This window comes from Crocodylus siamensis, chromosome 1, assembly GCF_052110815.1.
Source record: "Crocodylus siamensis isolate JL-2025a chromosome 1, ASM5211081v1, whole genome shotgun sequence".
Classification (NCBI taxonomy): domain Eukaryota; kingdom Metazoa; phylum Chordata; order Crocodylia; family Crocodylidae; genus Crocodylus; species Crocodylus siamensis.
In genome coordinates this window covers 374,918,728-374,946,073 of record NC_143395.1, presented here as the reverse complement: position 1 = coordinate 374,946,073, position 27,346 = coordinate 374,918,728, and the positions used below count along the sequence as shown (strand labels likewise).

Genomic DNA, 27,346 nt, shown 5'->3' with positions numbered 1-27,346 from the left:
TTGACTTGTGAGATGTTGGCGTGCCAGGGGCAGACAGTGGTGGAGCTGAGGGGCCTGATCCTTGTTGTGGCAGCACAGCCCTGGTCCCTTCCTCACTGTCTTTCCTGAGGTATGTGTGCCAAACAAAATGGCTCTGTGCCATGCTCAATGCCCATATCAGGGGTTGCATACCACTGGTTTGGAGTATGAACTGTCTGGAGAAGTATACAGCACACTGATGCTATTCAGATGGCATTTTGCTTTATTTCTGGCTTTGCTTATGTTCTGTCAGTCAATTCTACAAAGGCCATCGCTCCAAACATCTTAGGATTTCTTTTCTACCACATCACATTAAAAAAACCCAAACAGTTATTTTCTCTACCTTTGCTCTGAGTCTGCTTCTTGTACATATAAATGCCCCAAGCTCATTCTCTTTGCATCTTTTTAGTGTCTTCCTTCCTTGTTTCATGCCCATTTGCATGGTGGTATCCTTCATGGCATGACTTGCTCTGCTATTATGTGAAAAAAATTATGGGGTTCCTACAGTTTTTTAATAGGGAATCCCATTTCTAGATGCAAACAGTTGCTTCACTTTGACTGACATTTCTCTAAAAAGCAAGGTGGCTGGCTATCTGTATAGAAGAATAATAAATGCCTATAATTGGAGACATGCTGAAAAATGTGGGAAGCTACAGGAATATGGATATATCAAATGCATATATAGCACGAGAGATGAAGAATGGATACTTAAATAGTTGCTTACTATTTATTCAAGGTGACAGAATATTTAATATCAGGTATTTCTGTTTTATACCTGTATTTAAATATTAATAAGAATAGTAGAATGGCTTTAATTTGGTGATGAGTAAAGGAATGAATTGTCTTTGAAAGCTGAAAGACAGTATTTGTACATTCCCTTAATATAGGAGAGATTACTTGGAGTTTAGTAGTTTAGTTTGCTAGAGAAAATAGATGATTATTTGTCAATATTATATTTTTGCTATATGTACAATAACAGTTTATGTTAAATTACTATTTCTGTTAAATTAATACCTTTTTAATTAATTAAATTAATACCTTTTAAAAACAATATGTTTACCCTTTATATAGAAACATCAGTGAAATACAGTTAAGATAAACTCTGGACAATTCGCAGTTTGTCTCTGATTTAAGTGCAATTTGACAAACCTTGGAATATTACTTAAGGAATATTTTGTTACCTTTTTAAAATGAGATTTTTAAAGTAGCTTATGTTTATGGAATATAATATTGTATCAACTAGCACAGCATAACAAAATAGTTGTGCTAAATATCTCAGTGTTTAATAGCACTAGTACTTATAACCAGAAAAACGGTATTTGGCAAGGATGATAAAACTGCAATCATTTACTGTAAATGCTTTTCAGTATTTTTTCTAGAAGTTGTATGTATTATTTAAACTACTGTTTTGAAATAAAACAAGTGCTTATGCTTCTTTTAAAAATTAAAAAAAAAGTGGCCTACAATGATTTGTAAAGGATAGTGAGCTAATAACCAGGAATCCTGGTTCTATTTAAAAATGGCAAATTCTCTGATAAAAAACCCCCAGATTTATATTTGTGGCAGCTCCAACTTGTGCAGATGGCATAGGAGCAAGTCCAGCCCTAGCGCGAGCTGGAGGCATGAGGAGAGGAGGCCTGTGGTACCCCTTCCCTCCATTTTCTTCCTGCTCGCTTGTACTTGCATTATTGGTATTATCTTCAATCCACAGTTTCTTTTCAGGAATCTTTTTAAGCCAATTGTGCATTTTGTGAGGGTTAGTTTAGTTAAAACTAGATAACATAATTCGTAAATCCACTTAACCGGGCACACACAAACTGCAATATGTCGCAATACGCTGAAAGTGAACGAACACTTCTTCCCTCAGGATACTTCACATACCATACGTGACACGTGACCGTCCAACATACGGACTGAGTGAGGGCACCAGTGTCAATCTGTATATTAAATATTAGTAAAGCTTAATTTCCTTCTTATTTTTTTAGATAAAAAATAAATAAAAATAAAAGTTCTAATATTTTCTTTGTGTACCCCAATGGATCGTCTTGCACACCCCACTTTGGAGACCACTACTCTAGACGTCCAAAAATGTTATTTGGGAAAATATTTTAATAAAATAGTAATAGATTCTCCCTTGATCAGCTGAGAAATGGTAGACCAGTTAGGTAGGCTTACTGTATTTTCAGTTTTAAAAAAGAGGACCTCTGTTGTGGAGGGAGGGAAAGGGGGGGAGGTATATGATTGTGGGGTGGGGGTTGTGATATACCTGTGTCCTGCCCCTTCCCCTCACTCCCAAGCCACAGCCCTCCCAGCTCTACTATTGCTACTTGCTCCAGATCCACAGCCCCCCTTCCCATCACTTCCAACTCATAGCCCCCATCTCTGCTAATTCATTCTTGACCTGTAGCCCCTGGCCCTGCCTGTGCCCCACACTCCTGACCCACAGTCCCCCACCCTCCTGGTGCCCCACACTCCCCAGGCCACCCCAGCCCTGCCAGTGCCCCTTACTCCAGACCTGCAGCTCTCCCCCCTAACCCTGCTAGTGCCCCTCACTCCCAATCTGCAGCCCCCTGCCTCCCCAGCCCTGCTACCCCCAAAGACCCACCTACAACCTTCCCTGCTGGAGCGGCAGACATGTCCCATGCCTTCCCACCCTGCTGCAACCCCAGCACAGGCAGGCATGCCCCCAGCCCTGGCCATCCAGCCACTGCCCCACAGTCTTACCTGCCTGCAGCTGGTGGGGCCATGTGCAGATGCACGTGATGCCCTTGAATCCAGTTGCCTTGCCCCGCTCCCTCCAGCCCCAGGCAGCTCCTTGCATGGGGAAGCGGGGAAGTGCCAGGAAATTGGAGGCAGAGCAAAATCCTGGACATTTCTTGATGCTTTAAAAAAACAGCTGGACAGTGATGGGAGGACCCAAAAAGAGGACATGTTTGGAAAACCTGGATGCATAGTAACTCTACAATTAGGCAAACCTTTTCCTTAATTTTGGGTTATATAATCACACATTTCGGGTTGTATAATCACACATTAAAGAGCCATATCAGTCCTTTGAGCTCTGTCAGAATGCATCACCTTCTGGTGCAATCATCATTCGTCTTGGTTTATGTAACTTTGAAAACATTTCTAAATACATTGCTCTCTGTATTCTGCTGTGTGACCATTTTTGTCATGAGATCTACACCTTGTGCTAATGAGGTTCATAAAAGGCTGAACTTCATTTGAGGCCTTACCAGAATAATTGCTATACTATCTTTGTGTATAGAGGTATTATTCATACTTTTGTAACTTCAATTATTGGGTAGTTCATGCCATTGGTTCCCTCTGTTTCTTTTCTCCCTTAAGCTTCAGTGACATCCTAGAGAGCTCAAACTTTACATTTTATATATTAATACTAAATACCCTTTAAAAAATCAAAACAGAACAAAGCCAACCTAGAAGTTGCTCATACTTTGTGGCATTTGGAACTAAAACAGGCTTCTGTCTGAATAGATCAGATCATACATACTTGACTGCAGTGACCCGATGTTCATTCCTTTCTTCTCCTGTGGTGATTAGTGTTCATTCATCTATTTATTAGGCAGTCTCTAGGATGTAATGTTGAAATGTATCTGTAACAGTGAAGGTATTGAGAGCTCTAAATACAGTATTACTGCCTTGCTATGACCTTTAGATCCGTTGCCCAATTCAGAGGAGTAGTCCTACAGGTTCTTTTCAACTATAATAATTCTCAGATCTTCTAAAGGGTCATTAGTTCTTTATGTTCCAAAAGATGAAGGAAATCCATACTAACTATGTTTAAAAGAAAAAGAAAGTTATTGTGACACACCCTGACCCTGGGTGACACATTCCCAGGGTGTTCTCACAACTTCAGGGGTACCCTTCAGCTCCAAACCCCTCCCTGTTATCTGCTGCTTGACCTCTGAGAGCAGACTGAAATGCTTCAGACATCACCCTGACCCATGGTGCCTCAGCTTTACCTGTCTAACTTATGTCTTGGTGTTGCCAGCTGTTAACAAAGGGAATTTTGCTAGTTAGAAGGATCACGCTCTTGTCTGGTTATGTGCATAGAAAAGATCCTCCTTCTTTGAAAGAGGCCCGCCTGTATGGTCAAATACTTTTAAATCACAGTTATCACTAACAATAAGTGTGGTATAATAGATAAGAAAATTATTTATTATAAAAACAAGAATAAGCATAAGAAATAGTAAAAATATGTTGAAATGCAGGCTGAGATATAAGAATAAATAAGCAAAAGTAAATACCAGAACAATAATCTGATTTTACTTTGCATCCTTAAATCAAAGCATACAGCTTCTACTCATCTGATTAATGAGAGACCAAAGCACCTTGGGCACTTTTACATATACTCAGAAGGTTGCGGGGTGCAACATTTTAATTAAAGCAGCTGTAGGAGTCGTTGTAATTAAAGTGCTGCTGCGTCTCCTTTATCAGCGTTCCTGCACTTAAAAATGGTGGTGGGGGTGCTTGAACTAAAACATGTTGAACAAGCTTTGGTTCAAGCATCCCCACCATCAGTTTTAAGCATGGGGACATTGATACACAAGATGCAGGAGATTGCTGGAACATGGCAATTGCTGTGCTCCAGCAGACTCGACGTGCTAGAATTCCAGCACACTGGAGCAGCCTCTGCACTCATGTGTAGGAGCCCCTTATGTCTAGGAAATTTCAGACTAACCTGCTTTCCTGGCAAGGCTTAAATGCCATTTCTTATGTAGCCATTTACATACATTATCCATTGGTTTCTTGGGAAGCCCCTACTATGTATATAAGCTCTTGCCCCCCAGACGTATATGTTTACTAAGCCAGAAGACTTTCCTGATTTAATTATTACCAGGAGAACATTTAAAGCAGGGGTGGCCAACCTGAGTCTAAAAGGAGCCAGAATTTAACAATCTCCAAATAGCCGCAGTAATATGTAATGTCGTGATGTAATGGCTATGGAAGCTGGTCACCGTGTGCATGTGCAAAGGTTCAAGGAGACATATATTAACTTCTGAGGAGTCGCATGTGGCTCTGGAGCTACCAGTTGGCCACCCCTGATTTACAGGCTTTTGGACATGTCCAGAATATACTGTCCCTCACTTAATTTCCCCACTGAGAGAAATGTCCCTCCCTGAATAGTCTGAATAATTATTCTTATGGGTCCCTTTTAAAATGTAAACTCATTTACTTTTTGTCTGGAAGGCATTGTCTGGAAAGGTTGACTCAGAGCAGTTCTGCAAGGGTCTACTTGCCTGGCTATTTAACACCCATGTCTGAAGCTAATTTGCAGTGATTGCTTCTCATCAGTCATTCAGGCTTTGAGCCTCTCTCCAATGTGAAAGAAACTCATTATTTAGGGGGTAGCACCTGACATTCTTTATGCAATCCTGGATCTATAAGAAATATGTTTAATATCATATACCACAATGCATGTCGACATAAAGATGATATGCCTGAATTCAGGTTAAAGCCACATATCTAATGCGACTATACATGCCATATATCAGTTAAACAAAGCTCAAGAAAACATTAATGATATTTCATAAACGCCTCAAAATAGAGCAGGGTTCAATGGCTATCTACCAAAATAACTCTAGCACTTCTCAGATAAATGCATGTATTGATCTTCCCTGTGATCACTTAGTGCAGGGGGAGAAGCCAGTAGGATAATGGACTTAAGGCACATTGCCATGGAGCAGGTTTTAAGTTTGTGTGGTTGAACATTCTTTTCCCAAGGGTGCAATTTGCGGCTGTTCTCCATAATTCTGATAATTTAAGCATTGACAGTTATTGTTTTACAGGTTTAAAAAGAATGGGCCCATCTAATTCCTTGTGCAACTGTATTCACTTAAATAAAGTTATGTCAGAGAAGAATTTAGCCCATTCTGTTAACTAAAGCAATAGTGAGATGATGCAGATCAGATCCATTTAGGTGTTTTTAAAAACAAGCAAACAATCCCCACCCCCCCATACACTGCACTACCCCTTGCCTTTGCTTATTCTTCTGCAACAGATTTGATTTTTTCTTTTGCCTGTTGCTAGCAAAGTCCACTTGTGCTGAGAAAGTGACTCCTTATGTCCGTAACTTTATTTAGAACTCTGCTTCCTTCCAGAATTAGTTGAAAGCAGACAGCTCCTGTAATGATTTTTTTTACTGTATCTTCTATCATGGTTTATGTCCCAGTGAAGCTAATGTCCTGAGGCAGATAGCAATGACAACAGGAGGTCATTGATGAGTATGAAGTAAATCTTTTGTTGCTTAGGGAATCTTTGTTGCTTCATAGCATACGACATGATCTTCAGACTTGCAAAATGATTTATTTAAAAACAAACAAGAATGTAGCATGTTTCTAGCATCTTGTTTCTAGCTCTTATACATATGGTCAAATCTTGTTGATTTATGAAAACTCCAGCCCACAAAAATGAGAAAACAGCATCTTCCCTGTTTGAAAACATGCAGATTTGCCTTTAGTAGGGGATAAATATGTTTTAGTTGTGGCATTTAGGGAATGGAAGATACATGTCTGTTTATGGTAAACATCTGCTTGAGATTTCCAGTACTTCTGCTAGAGACTTCTTGTCAAGATAGCAAATATAATGACATATTTGAAGAGTCAGTGATCACATGCACACTAAGTGCACACATCGCTACATAAAATGAAAAACTGTTTGCCAGTGTTTTCCACTGCCTGAAGATAGGTGCTTAGCTCTCTTTAACAAGCTAGGTTTGGCCAAGTTTTTTTTTTTTAATTTTAATTTTTGTGAAAAAGATGGTCTGTTTCAGACTAGAATAATTCCAAAGATCCTGTGGTCTATGTTATACAGGTAGTCAAATGAGATGTTCACAATGGCCCATCTGCTCTTGTAATTGATGAAGTAAGTGCCTTTTCATATACCAATCCGAGATAGTTAACTTTGCACTTTGCAGTGTGCTGTATCTATTCTTGCCTTTAGAAAGGATGGGAAACTTGTAACAGCAGGTGCTGGAGATGGAGTTGAGGGTGACTTTTTCTCCATTTTATTTTGCCTGGCTGCTTCTGGAGCTGTAGCAATTACAGGGTTGCAGTTATTTGATTTTAATTTTGAAATAGTTATGGACAGAAGCATAACCAAGGGGAGGGATGACTGGGACACCAGCCCTTGGTGCTGACTCGGGGATAAGGACTGGGAAGCAGAAATAGCAGCAGCTGCACTAATGGCCAGGCTGCCCCACTCACAGCTGCTGCTCAGGGTGATCAAGTGCCACGTTACAGCTCTGATGATGGGGAAGACTGGCATGACCGGATGTTTTCTTTACATCAAAATAAATACAACCAGTCCTCAATGACTCAGCAGGTTAGACTATGTAAAACTGTAGGGGTTATTATACAGCGATTTAAAAGATTCTAGTATCTTACAGTTTCCAGTGTATCTTAGGTCAGGAACAGACATTACACTTTTACTAGTTTAAGTGATTGGGAACTGGTCTATTCCCATACAGAACAGAAGTTCAGCTCACAAAACAATCTTTACCCTGTAACATAACAGAAGTTTGGTGCATACACACCCTGGTTTAAAAATGGCACAACTCAGTCTAAGATTTGCCCCCCATGAAAAGGTGAATGTGTGTTCTGTTCACTATTGACCTAAACTACACTGCTTACAAAAAACTGCATAACTTAGATTGATTCCACCTCAGGCTTTTTGAATGTCTGTACCTAGCCATAATGGCTAGGGACAGAAGTTGCATGCAAACCAGTGTAAGTAATTGGAAACTGGTTTTAACTTGTAACAGAACAGAAGTTAAGGACAGATGAACCATTTTCAAAATGGCCAAAACTAGTTTAAGATAAACCTGGTTGGATGTAGTATCAAATGTAACTGATCTAGGTCAAACCAGTTTTTGGAACTTCTGTCCCAGATTCCTTGTTGGTTCAAGTTAACTCACAGTCCCCAGGATGCTCTGCAGCCCTGGGCTATGCTGTCTGCTGCAGTGGAGCAGGAACTGCCTTGCTCCTCTGCCCCTTAGCCTGTTTCCTGCCTGCGTCCATCAGCCCATGGGGATGGGGGCAGAGGCAGGGGAACAGACCCCCGGACCCCTTTAGCCATGGTCTACGCTGACTGTCAGCGGCTGCTACAGGAGGGAGGGAGAAGGAGCTGAGGGGAATTCTTTCCCTTCCAAACCTCAGGGTGGCTTGCCTTAGCTGTTGCGAGTCTCAGGGATAGCCTAGGGCAGCCTTAGGGGGTGGAGGGAAATTCTTCTGCTCCTCTGCAGCTAGTTTAGCTTCAGACTCGCAGCAGCCCAAGCAAAACTTTTTGCAGGGGAGTGGAAGAATTTCCCTCCCTGAGGGCTGCTCCAGGCTATCCCTGAGACTTGCAACAGCTCCGGCAGGCAAGTGTGGGGTTTGGGAGGGGAGGAATTCCCCTCAGCTCCCTGGGGGACCCTGGACTGGGGTGAGGGGAAGCCCCCAAGGCAGGAGCTCCCTTGTGCTCCTGTGTTGGGCTGCTTGGGCAGGCACTTGGCCAGGAGGACTCCTTCTCCCTGCCTCCTGGGACAGTGGCTGAAGCAATCAGCAGCTGTGGAGAGACTTCCTCTCAGCTCCCCTGGGCTGCCTAGGCCAAGGAACCCAGATTGGGGGAAACCTTCTGAAAGGGAGGCTCCCCAAGGTGGGCCACCACCTGGACAGGGGGCTCATTTAACCCGCTGTGGGGGAAAGCAGAGGGTTGGGAGCATGTACTGGGGAGACAGTTGGGGACACTTGGCTTGCCTGGCAGTGGCCAGCAAGCTGGGAGACGTGCTGTTGTGTCCCCTGCCTACTGGCCTGGGTTAGTGCAGAACTTGTCCTGTCTTTCCCAATTGAAAACTGAATGTCAGTTCAGTTGTTTATTGGTTCAACCTATGCAGCTTAGAAGAAGGTTGTAGACTGAATCGATTCTGCCTTGACTGTCTGTATTTGGCCATTGAGGGGACTGTTGTATTTCAGTCAAGTCTGGCAAACTATGGTATGCTGGGGATCTCTCAGTACTCAGAGTACCCCTAGATGGGGAAGGTAGACTTTCTTCCTTTTGGTGCCAGAAGTATGCCGGATCTAAGAAGTGCAGTGCACAATTCCTCCCTTTGACTTCATAGTTTCATAGATGTTAGGGTTGGAAGGGACCTATTAGATCATCAAGTCTGACCCCCTGCCCTAGGCAGGAATGAGTGCTGGGGTCAGATGAACCCAACCAGGTGTCTGTCAAATCTCCTTTTAAACACCCCCACTGAAAGGGATAGCACCACCTCCCTTGGAAGCTTATTCCACATTTTGGCAACCCTCACTGTAAAGAATTTTTTCCTGATGTCCAATCCAAATTTTCTCTCTTCCAATTTGTGGCCATTTTTTCTAGTTATCCCAACAGGTGCCGTGGTAAACATTGTATCCCCTATGTCTTGCTGACCCCCCTGTGAGTTTGTAGGTGACCACGAGATCACCTCTCAGCCTCCTCCTGTGGAAGCTGAAGAAGTTTAGGTCTCCCAATCAGTGGACATAGGGTTTTTTTCTGTAGGCCCTGAACCAGACTAGTGTCCCTCCTCTGAACCCTCTCCAGGCCATCCACATCCCTCCCAAAGTGCAGTGCCCAAAACTGGACACAGTACTCCAGCTGCAGCCTAACCAATGCTGCATAGAGGGGAAGTATCACCTCCCTAGACCTGCGTGTGATGCACCTACTTATGCAAGAAAAAATGTGGTTAGCTTTACTTACTACCTCATCACACTGGTGACTCGTGTTTGTTTTGGAGTTGACTACGACTCTGAGATCCCTTTCTGCAGTTGTGCTACTTAGAGTGGTACCTCCCAGGCTACAGGTGTGTTGATGATTCTTCCTTCCCAGGTGCAACACATCCTTGTTAAACTGCATCTTATTCTGTTTGGCCCATTTCTCCAGCCTGTCCAAATCAGCCTGTATTAGCTCCCTGCCATCTAGTTTGTGTACCTCCCCCCATAGTTTGGTGTTGTCAGCAAACCCGGACAGGGTGATTTCTACTCCCTTGTCTAAATCATTAATGAGGATATTGAATAGTACCAGTCCCAGGACTCTGCTGCCTACATTTCTCCAGGTAGAAACCGACCCATCCACCACCACTCTTTGGGTGTATCCCATAAGGCAATTTTCTACCCACCAGACCTTGTAATAATTTATATTGCAACTGTTTAGTTTATTTTTAACAGGGTTGTCCAACCTTTTTGAATGTGGGGCAGGATCATGAACTTTTTATCACCCAGTGGGCCAGTGAGCCATATTCAAAGACCTCACAGGAAGTGGTATCACAACAGGAAATTATGTTACGTGACCTTTAACACCAATGAAGTTGCAGGAAGTGACAATGAAATGGGCCTGGAAATGTGGCTTAAAATCCAAAATAAAAACAATATAAAAGCAACAATGAAATAATACCAAACACTTGACTAAAATAAACACTGTCGCATAATGAAAGAAGCATAATGCAAGTCGACAGATCAAATGTGGAAAAGTTATCAGCCAGAGTGGAAACTAATCAAAGGTGGAGGGATATGTCTTGGCGGGAGACACCTGCATTGCACTTTGCAGCCTCCATTGCTCACTGCCTTGCTGCAAGGGGCAGTGCATCCGAGAGGCTGTGAGAGAGACTTGCGGCTTAGCTGGGCACAGCCGCAGCTACAGCCGGGCACGGAGCGGGGCAGCAAGAGCTGCTGCCACACGCGGGATCTCCAGTTCGGGCTCCTCCTTGTCCTCCCAGCTACAGCCTCCCTGGGATGTGTGGGAAAGGCGCCCTCCACTCCGTCGCTGCCCACCTCACTGCCCTGGTGGCTGCGTATGCCTGTGCTGCCTCCCGTGCCCTGCGAGGGACCCCGCTGAGCCAAGCTGCACTGACACAGTGTGTGTAGGAACCTTGTCCCTTCCCCAACCCTTCAGCAGCCATTAGGAAGCTGCTGAGGGGCTGGGGGAGGGACAAGGGGTTTCCCGTCACAGCACCGCAGGCCATAGAAAATGCTATGGCAGGTTGGCTGGCGGCCCACGGACTGTATGTTGGACAAGCCTGATTTATAAGAATTGGGTGTGACGCTGTGTCAAAGACCTTTTTAAAATCTAAGTAAATAACATCAACCTTTATTCCTTCATCCAAGCATTTTGTGACCCGGTCGTAAAATGAAACCAGGTTAGTCAGGTAGGATCTGCCTGCTGTGAACCCATGCTGATTGCCCCTTAGCACTGCTAGTCCCCCACAAATGTGATCCTTAACAATTTTCTCAAAGATCTTGCTAAGGATAGAGGCGAGATTAACCAGCCTGTAGTTACCCAGTTCCTCCTTCCTCCCCTTCTTGAAAATAGGGACCACATTGGCCCTTTTTCAATCCTCTGGGACCTGTCCTGAGCACCACGAGTGCTCAAACAGTTGTGCCAGCGGTTCCACTATGACTCCAGCTAATTCCCTAAGTACCCTAGGATGAAGATCATCAGGACTTGTTCACTTAAATATATTCAACCCCTCCAGGTGCCCCTTTACTACAGCAGCATGAACAGTTGGTGGGTTGGTATCTATACTGGGCTTACCTAAGGTCCCAATAGGATGCATATTTGTATTCGTGTCCAGGAACATGGATGCAAAGAAAACATTTAGAAGCTCCGCTTTGGCCATCCTGTCTGTTATCAGTTGCCCTAGTTCATCCTGAAGGGGCCCTAAGTTACCCTGCACCTTCTTTTTGCTTCCTGTGTACTTAAAAAATGACTTTTTGTTATTTTTAACTTTTGCTGCCAGTCTAAGCTCCATTTCTGCTTTGGCTCTCCTCACTGTTTCCCTGCAAGCTCAAGCCAAGCAACTATACTCCTCCTTGGTGGCAGCCCCCTGCTTCCACAGCCTATGGGTCTCTTTTTTTTCCCTCCAGGCTCTCCTGGATTTCCCTGCTCCACCAAGAGAGTTTCTTTGCTTTTTTGCCCCCTTTTATGTGTACTGGGATGGTCCTTTTCTATGCCTGCAGAATCAGTTCCTTTGAGAAATGCCCACCCTTCCTGGACTCCCATCTCTCCAGGGCTTTTACCAGTCAGTCCCTCTCTAACTAATCTCTTGAACTTGCTGAAGTTCGCCTTCCTGAAGTCTAGCACTTCCTCCCTACTAGTTATCTTCCCCACCATTCTCCAGATAATGAATGCTATCAATAGGTGATCACTATCCCCTAGGTTACCTTGCACCTTCAGCTCCCCCAACAAGTCGTCCCCTGTGGCCAGTACCAAGTCTAGTAAGGCATTTCCCCTAGTGGGAACGCATACCTCTTGCGATAGGTGAAGGTCCTGTAAGGAAGTTAGAAACTTTCATGAACGGGCAGACCTGGCTGGCTGTTTCTCCCAGCAGATGTCTGGGAAGTTAGTCACCCAGGACGACCAGGTCCTTTGAGCACGCTACCTCTGAAAGCTGTCTCGAGACTTCTAGGCCTAACTCATCCCCCTACCAAGTCCCTTTCACCCCAACCCCCCTGTAACCTGACCTGTAGTACCTTAATTTGCCCTTCTTCCTGGGCCAAATTAACTATGGAAGATATATATTGCTCCTTAACAAAGAGAGCAATGCCCCCGCCCCCTTTTTCCCCCACTCTGTCCTGTCTCTACAGCCTGTAGCCATCAATGTCCACTGCCCAGTCATGGGTAGGATCGCACCAAGTTTCTGTTAGCCCAACCAGGTTGAATTCTTTATTTGTAAGCAGGAGTGGAAGTTCCTTCTGCTTGTTCCCCATGCTCCTAGCATTAGTATAGAGGCATCTAAGCCCCACAATAGGTGGCCTTGCTACTTCCCCATTCTGATGTGTAGCGGGGCCCTTGGTACTTGCCTGGACTGTTCCAGTGCCTGGCTTGGGGTTTGTCGTTCCTGGCCTCTCCCTGTCATCAACATCCCTGTCCCCCGATGAACACAGCTTAAAGCCCGGTGTAATAAGCCAACCTGTTAGAGAACAGAGTCTTACCTCTTGGAGAGAGATGTAGCCGGTCTCATCTGAATAAAGCCTTATCCTGGAAGTGCAGGTTGTGGTCAAGGACTCCAAACCCTGCATGATGGCACCAGCTCCAAACTTGTTTCACCACTGAGAAGTTTTTCAGCAATAACTATTTGGTGAATCATATAAGAAAATAGGGATGAATTGTGTGGTTTTAAAGGTATCTATCTAGCTCAGTCAGAGCCATTCTTTTGGAATTAGTTTGCTTCTTCTTTTATTACTATTTTGCATAAAAAGGTAAGGGATTGGTAAATTTTGATACATGTCCTTGATAAGAATATAAAGGAGTAATTCAAGAGATTTGTTAATAGCAGCCAAAGCACTAGGTTAAACTGGGCATTGAATATTCAGTCAGGAATTGAAAGTAAAATGGAAAGTTTGACACAAGGAATGTGTGTGTAATATGTAAGAACAATGGTAGTACTGTCTGAACTCTTGTAAAAGCTGCTACGAACCCTAATGATATACTTAAAGCCAGCTGAAATTGGACTTGTGCTGAAGATATCCTGTAGTGTAGGTTGAAGATGAATGCAACCTTATAGGCTTCAGTGGAGAGATTTTTCTGTGTGGATTTTTCAATTAATAAAAATATTAATACATTAAAAATAATATTTTATTGAAAATTAATTTTAAAAAGTTTTGTTTTTCTTGATGTGGAGAGTGGTTGATATGTGCATCTTCTGTTATAGATCTAGGAAAAGTTAAAAATATTTGGAAACTAAAAATATGCACAGCATATTTCAAGAGAAATGAAAGCTGTTACCCGGTTGGTTCATCTAATCCAGGGGCAGGTAAAATATGGCCTGTAGACTGCATCTGACCTGCAGGTACCCACCAACAAACTGTACTCCGCCCAGCCCTTTTGTCCAAGAGGGTGGGAGTGAGGTGCCCATGTATACATGTACCCTGCAACATACCCTACTGAGCCTCGCTCCCACCCTCATAGGTGGAAGGGCCCAGCCCAGCCAGCAGCAGCTTCTGGATGGGGCTGCTGCCACTGCTGCAGTCACCCTGGGGGGAACTACTTGGCTTCCCTGGCATCCCGCTGATTCCAAGTAGCATATAGGGAAGCGGTGGAGGCAGGGCCAGGGCAGAGCTAGAGTTGGGTGGATGGGGCAGGGAACGTGGGGCTGGGGCTGGCAGGAGCATGGAGCCTGCGCCCACGGGGGTGGTGGGAGTGCAGAACTCAGCTGGGCAGTGTGTGGGTGTGAGGGATTGTGGCTGGGAGTGTGCGGGGAACCCCCACACATTCCCCCACATGGTGCGCAGCCCCCACTGCCAGCAGCAGCAGCAGGTGAAGGTGTTTGGGGCCCTTGTGCCCCGCACAGGTGCTGGTGCCTAGCAGTGCACAGCTCTGGCTAGTGCTGCATGTGGGGGTGAGGAGCGCAGCCTGCACAGTCTGCCTGTATCATGGGTGCTCCATGCGGCGCATGTGCAGCTCCCACACTCGCACGGTGCTGGAGGAAGTCCCGTGCTGGAGCTGGCTGCCTTCCTCACACCCTGTAGCGCAGGTCCCAGGACTCCGGGAAGCAGGGGCCGGAGCTCCCCTCCATAGATTCATAGAGGTAGGGTCGGAAGGGACCTTGTAGATCATCAGGTCCGACCCCCTGCCGGGCTCAAATGACCCCAGCCAGATAGACGTCAAGTCTCCCCTTAAAGACCCCCCAGGGTAGGAGTCATCACCACTTCCCTTGGAAGTTGGTTCCAAATCCTAGCCACCTTGACTGTGAAGTAGTGCCTTCGGATGTATAGTCTAAACCTACTCTCTAACAACTTGTGGCCCTTATTCCTTGTTACCCTGGGGGGCACTAGGATGAACAAGGTCTCTCCCAAACCCTGCTGCTTCCCCCTAGTGAGTTTATAGATGTCCACCAGGTCCCCCCCTCAGCCTTCTTTTGTGAAGGCTGAACAGGTTAAGGTCCCAAAGCCTCTCTTCGTAGGGTCTGTCCTGCTGTCCCCAGATCATGCGAATGGCCCTTCTCTGGACCCTCTCAGTGCTGTCCACATCCCTCCTAAAGCGTGGCACCCAGAACTGAACACAGTACTCCAGCTGCGGCCTGACCAGTGTTGCATAGAGGGGGAGGATCACCTCCTTGGCTCTGCTTGAGATGCATCTGTGGATGCACAACAAGGTACGGTTAGCCCTACTGACCATGACCTGGCATTGTCAGCACATGATCATCTTGGAGTCAATAATGACTCCAAGATCTCTTTCTACCAGCATGCACTTGAGAAGGGAGTTTCCGTAAGTGTGCTGCTGGTTCTACCTCGCTCCAAATCTTGGTATCAACAGTAAATTTAAACAGGCTGCTTTTCACCCTGTCATCCAAGTCACTAATAAATTGAACAATGTGGGCCCAAGGACTGAGCCCTGGGGGACCCCACTGCCCACTTCCCTCCAGGTCGAAGATGACTCATCCACCACTACCCTCTGAGTATGACCCTTTAGCCAATTTGCAGTCCATCTGACTGTGTAGGCATCAATGCCACAGTCACCTAGTCTTTTAACGAGCATGGGGTGGGAGACGGTGTCAAAGGCCTTGCTGAAGTCCAGGAAGACTACATCCACCGCGACACCTGCATCCAATTCTTTTGTGACCTGGTCGTAGAAGGCAGTAAGGTTGGTCCGACAGGACCTGTCCCTAATGAAACCGTGCTGGTTGCCCTTGAGCATCATCCCTGCTGCTGGCCAATCACAAATCTTCTCAAAGAGTTTCCCCAGGATTGAAGTAAGACTAATGGGCCTATATTTGCCTGGGTCCTCCCCCTTCCATTTTTTAATGATGGGGACCATTTTGGCTTTCTTCCAGTTATCTGGCACCTGGCCAGAGCACGACAAGTGCTCATAAAGCCATGCCAGGGGCTCCGCAATGACCCCTGCCAATTCCTTCAACACCCTGGGGTGGAGAGCATGTGGACCTGCTGATTTGAACATGTCCAGCCCCTCCAGAAGCTCTCTAACCTGGTCCTCCTGACCTTAGGCCTGGCAGCATTTCTCACGAGTCCATCTGGAATCTTGGTCAGGGAGTCCCTGCACAAGAAAATGGAGCCAAAGAATTTGTTAAAGAGGTCTGCTTTCTCCTCTGGTGAGACCACCAGATTGCTAACCATATCCTGCAGGGGCCCCCCATTATCTGGTGCCTTCTTCATTCTCCCTATATATTTAAAAAAGGACTTTTTATTATCTTTGATCCTTGATGCTAGTCCTAGCTCGGTGTCTGCCTTAGCTTTTCTAACAGCCCCCCTACAGACCTGAGTGGTGGTGGCATACTCCTCTTTGGTGATAGCCCCTCCCTTCCACCTGGTGTACACCTCCTTTTTGGCAATCAGGCATTCACGAATGCCCTTGGAGAGCCAGGGGGTCTTTTGGGCACTCTTGCCCCCCTTGCTTCTTGTTGGGATTGTCACTCCTTGGGCTCTGAGTATCGTCTACTTAAGGAACATCCACTCATCTTGGGCACTGAGTTCCCCTACTCTCGAGGTCCCCAGCGCCTCTCCCACTAATATCCTCAACTCATTGAAGTTGGCCCTCTTAAAGTCTAAGGCTACTGCCTTGCTGCAGGCCCTTGATATCCTGCGCTGGATGGTGAATTCCAGCAAGTGATGATGGCTATTGCCCAGGTGGTCAAGGACCTGCAGCCCTCTTACCAGGTAGTTGCCTGTGTCTAGGACCAGGTCCAGCAGGGCGTTCCCTCGGGTAAGCTGTGTACCTCCTGGGTTAAGTGGAGGTCCTGTATCTCAGCCAGGAACCTCCGTGAGCAGTCTGACCTAGCTGACTGCTCCTCCCAGCAGGTGTCTAAGTAATTTAGATCACCAATGACAACTACATCCCTTGCCTTAGGAGCCTGCGCAAGCTGACCCGAAGAATTCACAGTCCAGTTCTTCCCGTTGGTTGGGAGGTCTGTAGTAGACCCCCACCGTTAAGTCCCTTTCCCTATGACGCCCTGTATCCTGACCCCGAGCACTTCAGCCTGCCCCTCCTCTGCCCCCATCCTGCTGGTAGAGGTTATGTGTTGCTCTTTGACGTAGAGCACCGCACCCCCGCCTTTCCTTCCTGTTCTGTCTCGCCTGTAAAGCCTATAGCCCCTAATGTTAACCGCCCAGTTCTGGGATGAATCCCACCAGGTTTCTGTGAGCCCTATTATGTCTGGGTTTGAATAGGGTATTTGGAGGGCGAGTTCCTCCTGCTTATTCCCCATACTACGAGCAATTGTACAGAGGCATTTAAGGCCTTAGATTGCAGTGTATGCCCCCTCCCTCCCCCGATTTTCAAGATTATGTGGACCACTGTTACATACCTGGATACTCCTTGTGTATGTCACCTGTTTTGGTTGGGAGGTATCCTTAAGTCTTCCTGCGGCCCCGTCCCTCAGCAGAGCTAGTTTAAAGCTCACCGCACGAGATCAGCCAGCCTGAAAGAGAAGACGCACTTGGTTTTAGGACAGAGGTGTAGCCCATCCCACCCATCTAAACTTCTGATAGAGTCCTGGGACCTGTGCGGCAGGGGGCAGGGAAGGTAGCTGGCTCCAGTGCGGGGCTTCCCTTGGTGCTGCACATGTGTGAGAGCTGCATGTGCACCATGGGGAGCCTCCGCGATATAGGCAGCCTGGGCAGGCTGTGGTTTTCGTCCTCATGCACAGCCTCTACCATTCCTCCACATATACACACCCCCAATATACCCTATACACCTACCAAACACACACAGTCCCTAACAAACCTGCCCACCATACACTCCCACACCCCACCACACCCGCCCATATATGCAGACGCACCCCCAACCTCACCCCACAACCCCCCACACAATATACAATAGTAGGACTTTATTTTTGAGTTATTATGAAATCACCTATATATAAACTACTCAGACACAAATCATGACATTTTTTGTAATATAATTAAAATATAGCTACTGGCCCCACTCTCCCCAAGTCAAAGCGAAAGGTGTTTGTTGTGGGAGACTCCATCCTGCGGGGCACTGAGGGGGCAATCTGCTGCCCCGACCCCTGAGCCCGGGAAGTCTGCTGCTTCCCAGCGGCCCGCATCCGAGACATTGCAGAGAGGATCCCACAGCTCCTCCGGCCCACAGACCACTACCCCATGCTCCTTATTCACGTGGGCACCAATGACACGGCTCGGAGCACTCCCAGCCAGGTCATGAGGCGCTACAGGGAGTTGGGAGCGGGGCTTAGGGGTCTGGGAGCTCAGGTGGTGTTTTCGTCAATCCTCCCAGTCTCGGGCTATGGGCTGAGGAGGGAGAGGAGGATCCACGCAGTGAACCAAAGACTGCGGCGCTGGTGTCATCGGGAAGGCTTTGGCTTCCATGACCACGGCCTGGTCTTTGGCGAGAGAGGCAGCGAGCTGCTGGGAAGAGATGGCCTCCACCTCTCCCCCCGGGGGAGGAGGCTCTTCTCAGCCAGGCTGGCTGACCTGCTCCACCAGGCTTTAAACTAAGCCCGCTGGGGGATGGGGGGACTACTGCCACTGCTGGCCTGCTGAGCGACCCTTGCAAAGCCAGCAGACCAAGGCACTTAAGGGAGCCCACCCCTACCCCAGCCCTGGCACAATCTGTGGGCAAGGCAAGAGCCCCTAAGGGCACACTTGCCTGCCTGTACACTAATGCCAGGAGCCTGGGTAACAAGCAGGAGGAGCTTGTCCTCCTGCTCAGTGCAAAGAATTATGACGCCATTGGGATAACGGAGACCTGGTGGGACTCCACCCATGACTGGACCACGGGTATAGAGAGCTATACCCTGTACAGGAGGGATCGTGTTGACAAAAGGGGTGGGGGTGTAGCTCTCTATGTGAAGGAAAGCTACATGTCCCTGCAAGCTGATGTTGGCGACCGGCATGGACAGCTAGAGACCCTCTGGGTAAAAATTCGTGGGAAAAACGGCACAGGGGACACAACGGTGGGAGTCTACTACAGACCTCCCACTCAAAGTCCTGAGCTTGACCAGGAGTTCGCCCAGGAACTGACTGAGGCCGCTTGTTCCAGGACCTTTGTTGTCATGGGTGACTTCGATTACCCGGACATCTCCTGGGAAGATCACTCAGCAAAATCCAAGCGGTTGCAAAGCTTTCTCTCATGCGTGGATGACCTCTACCTGACTCGAAATCTATGGGCCAACGAGAGGCAAAGCGCTGCTCGACCTGGTACTGGCTACGGGGGACGACCTAATCGGTGACCTAGTGATCGATGGGAAGCTGGGTGACAGCGACCACGAGCTGATCACCTTCACCATCTGCCGTAAAGCTGGCAAGTCAGTCAGCAACACAGAAGTCCTTGACTTCAGAAAAGCCGACTTTGACAAGCTCAAGAGGCTTGTCGGTCAGGCCCTCAGGGACCATGACCCCAGGGAGAGGGGAGTTCAAGAAGAGTGGTTGCTTCTCAAGGAAGTGATCCTCAATGCACAAGCTAAATCTATTCCAACGTGGAGAAAAGGCAGCAAGAAGGCACAGCAGCCCTCCTGGCTCTCTAGGGACCTAGCGGACCTCCTGCAGCTAAAAAGGAAAGCCTACATAGGATGGAGGACGGGATTCACCTCCAAGGAGGATTCTTCTGCACTGGTCCGGTCCTGCAGGGAGCAAACCAGGAAAGCCAAGGCTGCAACTGAACTCCAACTAGCTTCAAGCATCAAGGACAACAAAAAGTCCTTTTTCAGGTATGTGGGGAGCCGGGGGAAAAGCAAGGGCAATGTTGGACCCCTGCTAAACCCAATGGGGCAACTGACAACTGACGCCCAGGAAAAAGCCAACCTATTAAGGTACTTTGCGTCAGTCTTTCATCAGTCCCATGAGATGCCCATGCCTGCTATGGGACAAGGAGATCTGGGTGATGGGGATCCTCCATAAATGCTGACCTCGTGAAGGAACAGCTTGAGAAGCTGGATACCTTCAAGTCAGCTGGCCCTGACAATCTGCACCCCAGTACTCAAGGAGCTGGCGAGCGTCATAGCCCAGCCCCTGGCACGGATCTTTGAAAACTCCTGGCGCTCTGGTGTAGTGCCCGAAGACTGGAAGAAGGCCAATGTGGTGCCGAACTTCAAGAAAGGGAGGAGAGTGGATCCGGCTAACTACAGGCCCATTAGCCTGACTTCTATCCTGGGGAAGATCTTAGAAAAGTTTATTAAGGAGGCCATCCTTGATGGACTGGCCCAGGCTAACATCCTAAGGGATAGCCAGCACGGGTTTGTTGTGGGTAGGTCTTGTTTGACCAATCTCATTTCCTTCTATGACCAGGTGACCTATCACCTGGACCAGGGAGAAGAGATTGATGTCATATATCTTGACTTCAAAAAAGCTTTTGATCTGGTATCCCACAATCACCTCTTGGCCAAACTGGCCAGTTGTGGCCTTGCCTCCACCACGATCCACTGGCTGGGAAACTGGCTCCGTGGTCAGACCCAGAGGGTTGTAATTGATGGCAGTCACTCATCGTGGTGCCCTGTGACCAGTGGGGTCCCTCAAGGCTCTGTCCTTGGACCCATCCTGTTCAACATCTTCATTAATGATGTGGACACTGGAGTCAGGAGTGGACTGGCCAAGTTCGCCGATGACACCAAACTTTGGGGCAAAGCATCCACGCCAGAAGATAGGCGGGTGATCCAAACTGACCTGGACAAGCTCAGCAAATGGGCGGACGAGAACCTGATGGTGTTTAACACCGAAAAATGCAAGGTTCTCCACCTTGGGAGGAAAAACCTGCAGCTTCCTTATAGGCTCGGCAGTGCTACGTTGGATAGCACTACAGAAGAAAGAGACTTGGGAGTCATCATTGACCACAAGATGAACATGAGCCTGCAATGCGATGCTGCGGCTAGTAAAGCGACCAAAACGCTGGCTTGCATCCATAGATGCTTCTCAAGCAAATCCCGGGACGTCATTCTCCCCTTGTACTCGGCCTTGGTGAGGCCGCAGCTGGAGTACTGCGTCCAGTTTTGGGCTCCACAATTCAAAAAGGATGTGGAGAAGCTTGAGAGAGTGCAAAGGAGAGCCATGCGCATGATCAGAGGTCAGGAAAACAGATCTTACGATGACAGGCTGAGAGCCATGGGACTCTTTAGCCTGGAAAAGCGTAGGCTCAGGGGTGATCTGATGGCCACCTATAAGTTTATCAGGGGTGACCACCAGGATTTGGGGGAACGTTTGTTCACCAGAGCGCCCCAAGGGATGACGAGGTCGAACGGTCACAAACGCCTGCAAGACCGTTTCAGGCTGGACATAAGGAAGAATTTCTTTACTGTCCGAGCCCCCAAGGTCTGGAACAGTCTGCCAGCAGAGGTGGTTCAAGCACCTACATTGAACACCTTCAAGAGTAAATTGGATGCTTATCTTTCTGGGATCCTATGACCCCAGCTGACTTCCTGCCCTTTGGGCAGGGGGCTGGACTCGATGATCTCCCGAGGTCCCTTCCAGCCCTAATGTCTATGAAATCTATGTTATAGTAACGGTTTGGCTTTTAGCATATGATTTTCTGATTCCAAGGTGGCAACCCCCTGTCCAAAAAGGAGTATTTTCTAGAGGCAAGGGGAGGGACTTTTGGTGCCAAAGGCCAGTGGTTAGGTGGCTGGACTTTTGGTCTCAATATATTGATGGGGGATGGGGCAAATGTCAAGGAACATGGCTACCCATGTGGCCCTTGACAGCTTATCAAAACTAGTTAAGTGGCCCTCTATCCAAAATAATTGCCTGCCACAGATCTAATCTATAATTGGTCAGTACTAGATACATTCAGTGGAACGATCAGGAACTACTGCATTTGACAAAGTTGCTCCCAGACTTGCCCCTTTGAAATTTCCTACTTTCCTAATCCCTGGTGTGTTGTCTTTGGCTTTGTCTTACAGCATAGAGCTATTTTATTTTCCAAAATTTCCAAAATATAGTAACTTTGGATGTAACCATAATTTGCTTCTTGCACATTGTCTTGTATAACTAATGCCAAGAATTGCCCCTTGAATCTATCTGTTCAGGTCTTCTGCTTGTATTTGTAGCATTTCAGGCTTTTTTGTTGCTGTTCACGAGGGTTTTTTGTCCCTTAAGACTCTTTCTTTGCTCTCCTAGCATCTATGCTAGATATCAAGGTTTTAATTTTTATTTTGACTATTTTGGTTGGCTTCCTATTTAAATGACCTTTTCTAAAGTTTTAGTGCACCACTAGTAGTTTTAGTATATTTCCTCTATTGAGGAAGCTGAATTTAGCAGTGTTGTGGTTACTGTTACTTAGTAGCTTGTGTATACTTACTGCTTGAATTAGTCCCTGAACATTTTTGTTTTGTTCAGTATAAATTCTTACAAATAATATTGTTACTAGAATGTATAGATTAGTGAATGTCAACTTGTTTAATATAAAGACATGTTTTTATGGCCAAATAATACACACTTGATTAGTATAATAGACTGTAGCAGTTCTCTACAGTCGATTGGTCATTGTGATATAATAACAATACTATGTTCCTACCTATTAGGCAAAAGAAAAATATTTGTAGTAGTAATGATGCTGAGAAAAAGCAAGCAAGTTAACCAGTCTGATAACTTTTGCACATATACACATATGAGGTTTTGGCCTCTTAGGGTAAGATTATATATTATAATTAGATCATGATAAGAGCACTTAAAACTTAAATGATCATACATTATGACTCTTTGTAACTAGCAGTAAGTGCCCTTTAGGCATTTTAAAGTTATGCCACTTAGGCCAGGATTATCTTTGAGCTGAGCCACTTAACCTGAGTGAAGTAAATTTCTGGGAGTTCACTTGAAATAAAACTGCCAATTCGCAGTTCTTCAGTATGCCAGGAGGTGCTGCTTCCAGGTGGGCAAGGTATCATCCAGGACTTGATAGCCCTGAACTGACATCTTGGGTAACGGGTAACAGGCAACAGGAGTGGGATGGAGTGAATGGGGAGGGAGAAAAAAGAGGTGAAGGGGGTATGGCAGCCAGGTTGAGGGTGCCAGGATTTGAGGGGAGAAAATGGAGGGAAGTGGGGAGTGGGTGCAGAACTGCTGGGTTGCTGCCCCCTGTGCTGCACAAATCACCCCCGACCTCCAATCTGTCTCCTCTACTCCCAGATTGCTCTCTTGCCATCCCAGTTGCCCCCTATACTCCCATCAACCCCTCCACCTCTGGATCACTGCCTTGTCACCCCAATAAGCCTGAAAGTGACACAGGTTTTTGGGAGGGTTCCCCTCTTCTGACCTGCTTTTGGGGTCCCTGCAGACCACTCTGTCCCTGTGAGCCCAGGTCCAGCCCATGCCAGGCCCTGAAATTGAAGGGAGGCAGTGGGGAAAAGGGAAGAGGAGGGGAAAAGAGCTGCCAAGCAGCTGCATGCCTGATGGGGATTGGATCCAGGTATGTTGGGGTAGCACAGGCTCGAGGGAGCCCAGGAGCAGGCAGGGAGGAGGACCCAACCCCATACTGCTGTGTTGCTACTGTTGCTCTGAGGGTGATTGGCATGGCAAGGAAGTGATCCAAGGGTAGGTGGATGTTCCGGGGGTGGAAGGACTGATCCTGGGATGGAAGGGAGATCTAGGGGTTGAAGTGCGGCAGTGAGGTGATTTGGGGAGTGGTAGGCGTGATGCAAGGAGCATGGTGTGGCGCCCCTCCACCTCTTTCCATCTTCTGTCCCTTACCCACCACCCCCCTGGCCTCTACTATGGCTACAGAACTAGCATGCATGGCAGGTATGGAGCAAACATACATCCCCTAGCCACATCCCTACTTGTCAGCCTCTAGCAGCAGGACTGAGCAGTACACATTAGAGTATTAACACATGACTGATCACTTGTACTAGTTAACTTTAACACAGGCTAACATCCCTTATAATTTGTACTTGATAACTCTGGTGTGTAATCTCACCCTTAAATTCTTACTTTCAGGTGTAATTTGTATATCATCTGAAGGGAGTATTTGAACTTGAATGCTTGTGCTGGATAATCCAATAGAAGACTTTATATTATCTTCTTTGTCAATATTTCTAAACGCAGTATGTTTTAAAAATATTGACGTTTAAAAGATTTTGAACTAATACTACCGGGGTTTGTATAACTAGCAAATCTTCAAGATACATGTTTATGATTTAAGGTTTTTGGGAAATACTGTTGCCCTTTCTGCTAAAAGCAAAGCAAGAACTCCTTTTTTCTTTATTGGTTTGTGGAAGCAGCACTCTAACACAAGTCCCATGGGTCTGCAGTTGGTTACTGTGAGAAATTTGCCTCCTATTTGTATCTACTTTAACTACTGTTTGTTTCTATCCAGAGCAGAATCTAGCAAGACTAAACTGTGCAATGGAATGAATGTTGAATAGTGTTTGTACTGAAGAGAAAATGTGAATGAGTCTAGATGGTATCAAAGCTGTTTCTTCAATGTGAATGTTAATGAAACTTTTATATTATTTCATTAATTCTAGAACAGCTACTGGAAAAAGCAGTTGGTCCTACTGAAATAGAATCATGATTTCTCACTTCCCAAAATATGGCTTTTATTCTTTTGTCTTGACTATTTCATGACTAAAAATTTCACCTTAAAAGTTTTTCCTGTTTTTACTATAACACTCTGATTACCCTGAGTAGGCAGTATAAATGAGTCAATTGAAGTAATTAATTTTCTTTTACATTTAAAACTCATCAGGCATTTGAAATTTAAAACAACAGTATTCAAAGTAACAGGTTGATTTGCATGTAAAATGACCATCTCTAGAGACTGAAGTGGTAGTCATTTGATTTAGTATTTATTACATTTAGCGCTATGCATTAGAACATTTTAGATCAGTTATTATTAGTAACTTATTGGTAAAGTAAGATGTATTTTTGAGTGAGAGTGGAAACCTGAGCTGATCCCTACTTAGCAATAGTAGTTAGATCTGAGTATCAGTAGTTCATCAGTAGGATCAGTATCATGACCATAAGAAAAAGATACTTGTGTTCAAGCTGGCCTACCCATATGAAAAGATTTACATCGGGGTGTCAAATGCACCTGGAGCCTCGGGCTGGATCTGTACTGTGGGGTTTCTCTTGGGCCAGATCCAGCTTGGGGAACAGAGAGGGTTCCTGTGACCATGATGATGGTGGCAACTGCAGCTGCAAGTTCAGAGGTTGCAAGGGGTCTGGTGGCAGGGGGGAATCAGGGGCAACTGCGGCAGCAAGTCAAGCTCTGATGACAGCCATGGGCAGTGGAGCCAAAGGTCCCAGTGTTCTGCAGTAGGCCATGTCCCTCAACTTCAGGTAGTCTGCCAAACTGGATAGAAAGGCTTCACTATATGTTTGACACCTGTGATTCGCATGACGCTTCGTATCTGCCTCCTGAATTAGTTGTGGTCTGTAGTCTATATAGGAAATGCTTTCTCCTCTTGATCAGACGATGAAAATTGAAGTTGTCATAAAGTTATTGTGGAATACTTTTATTTTTAACGTACAATCTTTGAGATTAAATACAGTTAATATAACTATCATAAGAGAAATCAATTATGCAGATATTTAGCACTGGCATTTCAGTTATGCCTTCATTCATTAGCAGAAAAAGCTACCATGAGACACTTTTGAAATAAGTGATTCTGATTGTCTGGGGTTTCTGCAAGTCGGTATTTCTCTTTTCAGAGATCTTCAAGGTTGCTGGTTGTTAGGCAATATGGCTATGTTCTTTTCTTTCTGGACTGAAGGAAGGTTCTTGTCATTAAAAATGGCAGATGAAATTGGAAAAAAATATTTGAAAAGATTACATTTTATCCTGTTGATTTGATCTCTCAATGATTGCCTCTTAAATTATAGTGGTACAGTTACTGGAGGTTGGGTGTAAATGTAGTTTCTTCCAGCTGTATTTACTAACTGAAAAGTATTACCCATTTCATTTACTTATTTCCTTTACTCTCCATGTCCATTAGCTATAGTATTCATTCAGAATGAAAGCTCACTGGCTTTGACTTTCCATTTTAGTCAACCTTATGGTCAGTTAATTGTTCATTTTTAAGATGTGTCTTGATCCTCAGGGAAAACATTTTTCTTTTCCAAGAAGTGCAGATAGGTGTTGTTACTCTAAACCCATTCTTCTGAATGGCAGTACAACTCATTCTGTTACTTCATCTAAGGAGGATTGCAAAGATATCCTTGACATCTTAAAGTTTACTATACAACATTATGACAAAATTTGAAGTAATTTCTTATGTTCTCAGTGGCCATATGACTTGCTGGGTGGGTTTTTCAGACTACATTGCTCTGTCATTTTAGTTGTTTGAGAGATGCAGTTAGCTAGCTGAATCAAACAGAAGGCAGGATAGATTTGCATCATGTAGACTAACTATATAAGAGCTATATAGCATAAGCTTTTGTGAGCTGGAGCTCACTTCATCAGATGCTGTGAACGGTCATGCACAGACTAGTGCATAAAATGGAGGGAGTAATTTGAATACAAGGTAGAAAGGGAGGAGGGGGAGGAGGTGGGCAATGTTGGGAAAGGCAATAGGCAAAGAACACTAGGAATAAAGGGTTCACAAAAGCTAATCTGTTTAATAGGGTAAGAATCTGTAGTCCTGTTTAAAACATACTCAGCAAACTGTGTTGCTGCTACATTGTTTTGAAACCAACTGACCACCACAGCTACCTTCACACCATCAGCTCTCATCCCTAAGTACACCTAAAATTAATGGTCTACAGTCAAGCTCTTTTTTATAACTGTATCTGCTCTGATCTCACTGCAGATCTGAAACAGGAATTTCGACAGTTACAATACAGTCTCCAAATTGTTGCCACTGAGGTCTGAAACTCAGGCCTCATACCAACCTGCTACCATCCCAACCCAGGAACAAGAACCAGAGTCCCCCTGGTTGTCACCTACAGCCCCCAGCTTGAACACCTTAGACACATAATTAATGACCTCCAGCTCCTGGGAAAGGGCAACTATCTTAGGTTTGCCATGCGGGGCAAACCTGCCCTAGCTTATAGATGGGTCCCCTGTCTTAAACTCTCAAGCAGCAGACAACTTAACTCCAGTTTTCAGCAAGGCATCAGGCCATGCAGTGGACTCTTTTGCCTGCTGTGCTCTGTCACTAATAGAGACCACACCATAGGTGGCCTGAATAACCTGGATTATAACATCCAAGGTCCATTTACTTACACCTCTACCAATGTCATATACCTGGCATCACCTGCTTACAGTGCCCCTCTGCTGTCTACATTCAATTAATGGGGCAATCTCTATGTGAAAGAGTGACATGAAGTCCAGAAAAACACAGAGGCTTGTGGCAGAACCTTTTAAAGTCCCTGGACCACCATTACTGATCTTAGTGTAGCTCTTCTTAAATAGAAAACCTTTAAAAAAAAATTTGAATAGGAAATTATGGAACCAGAAA

At 45.9% G+C, this 27,346-nt stretch overlaps 1 protein-coding gene across 11 annotated transcripts in view; it reads left to right on the top strand.

The window, feature by feature from the left end:
• The window catches only part of NBEA (neurobeachin), an 835,610-nt gene that overhangs the window by 112,608 nt on the left and 695,656 nt on the right, over positions 1 to 27,346 (top strand). The window lies entirely within an intron of this gene.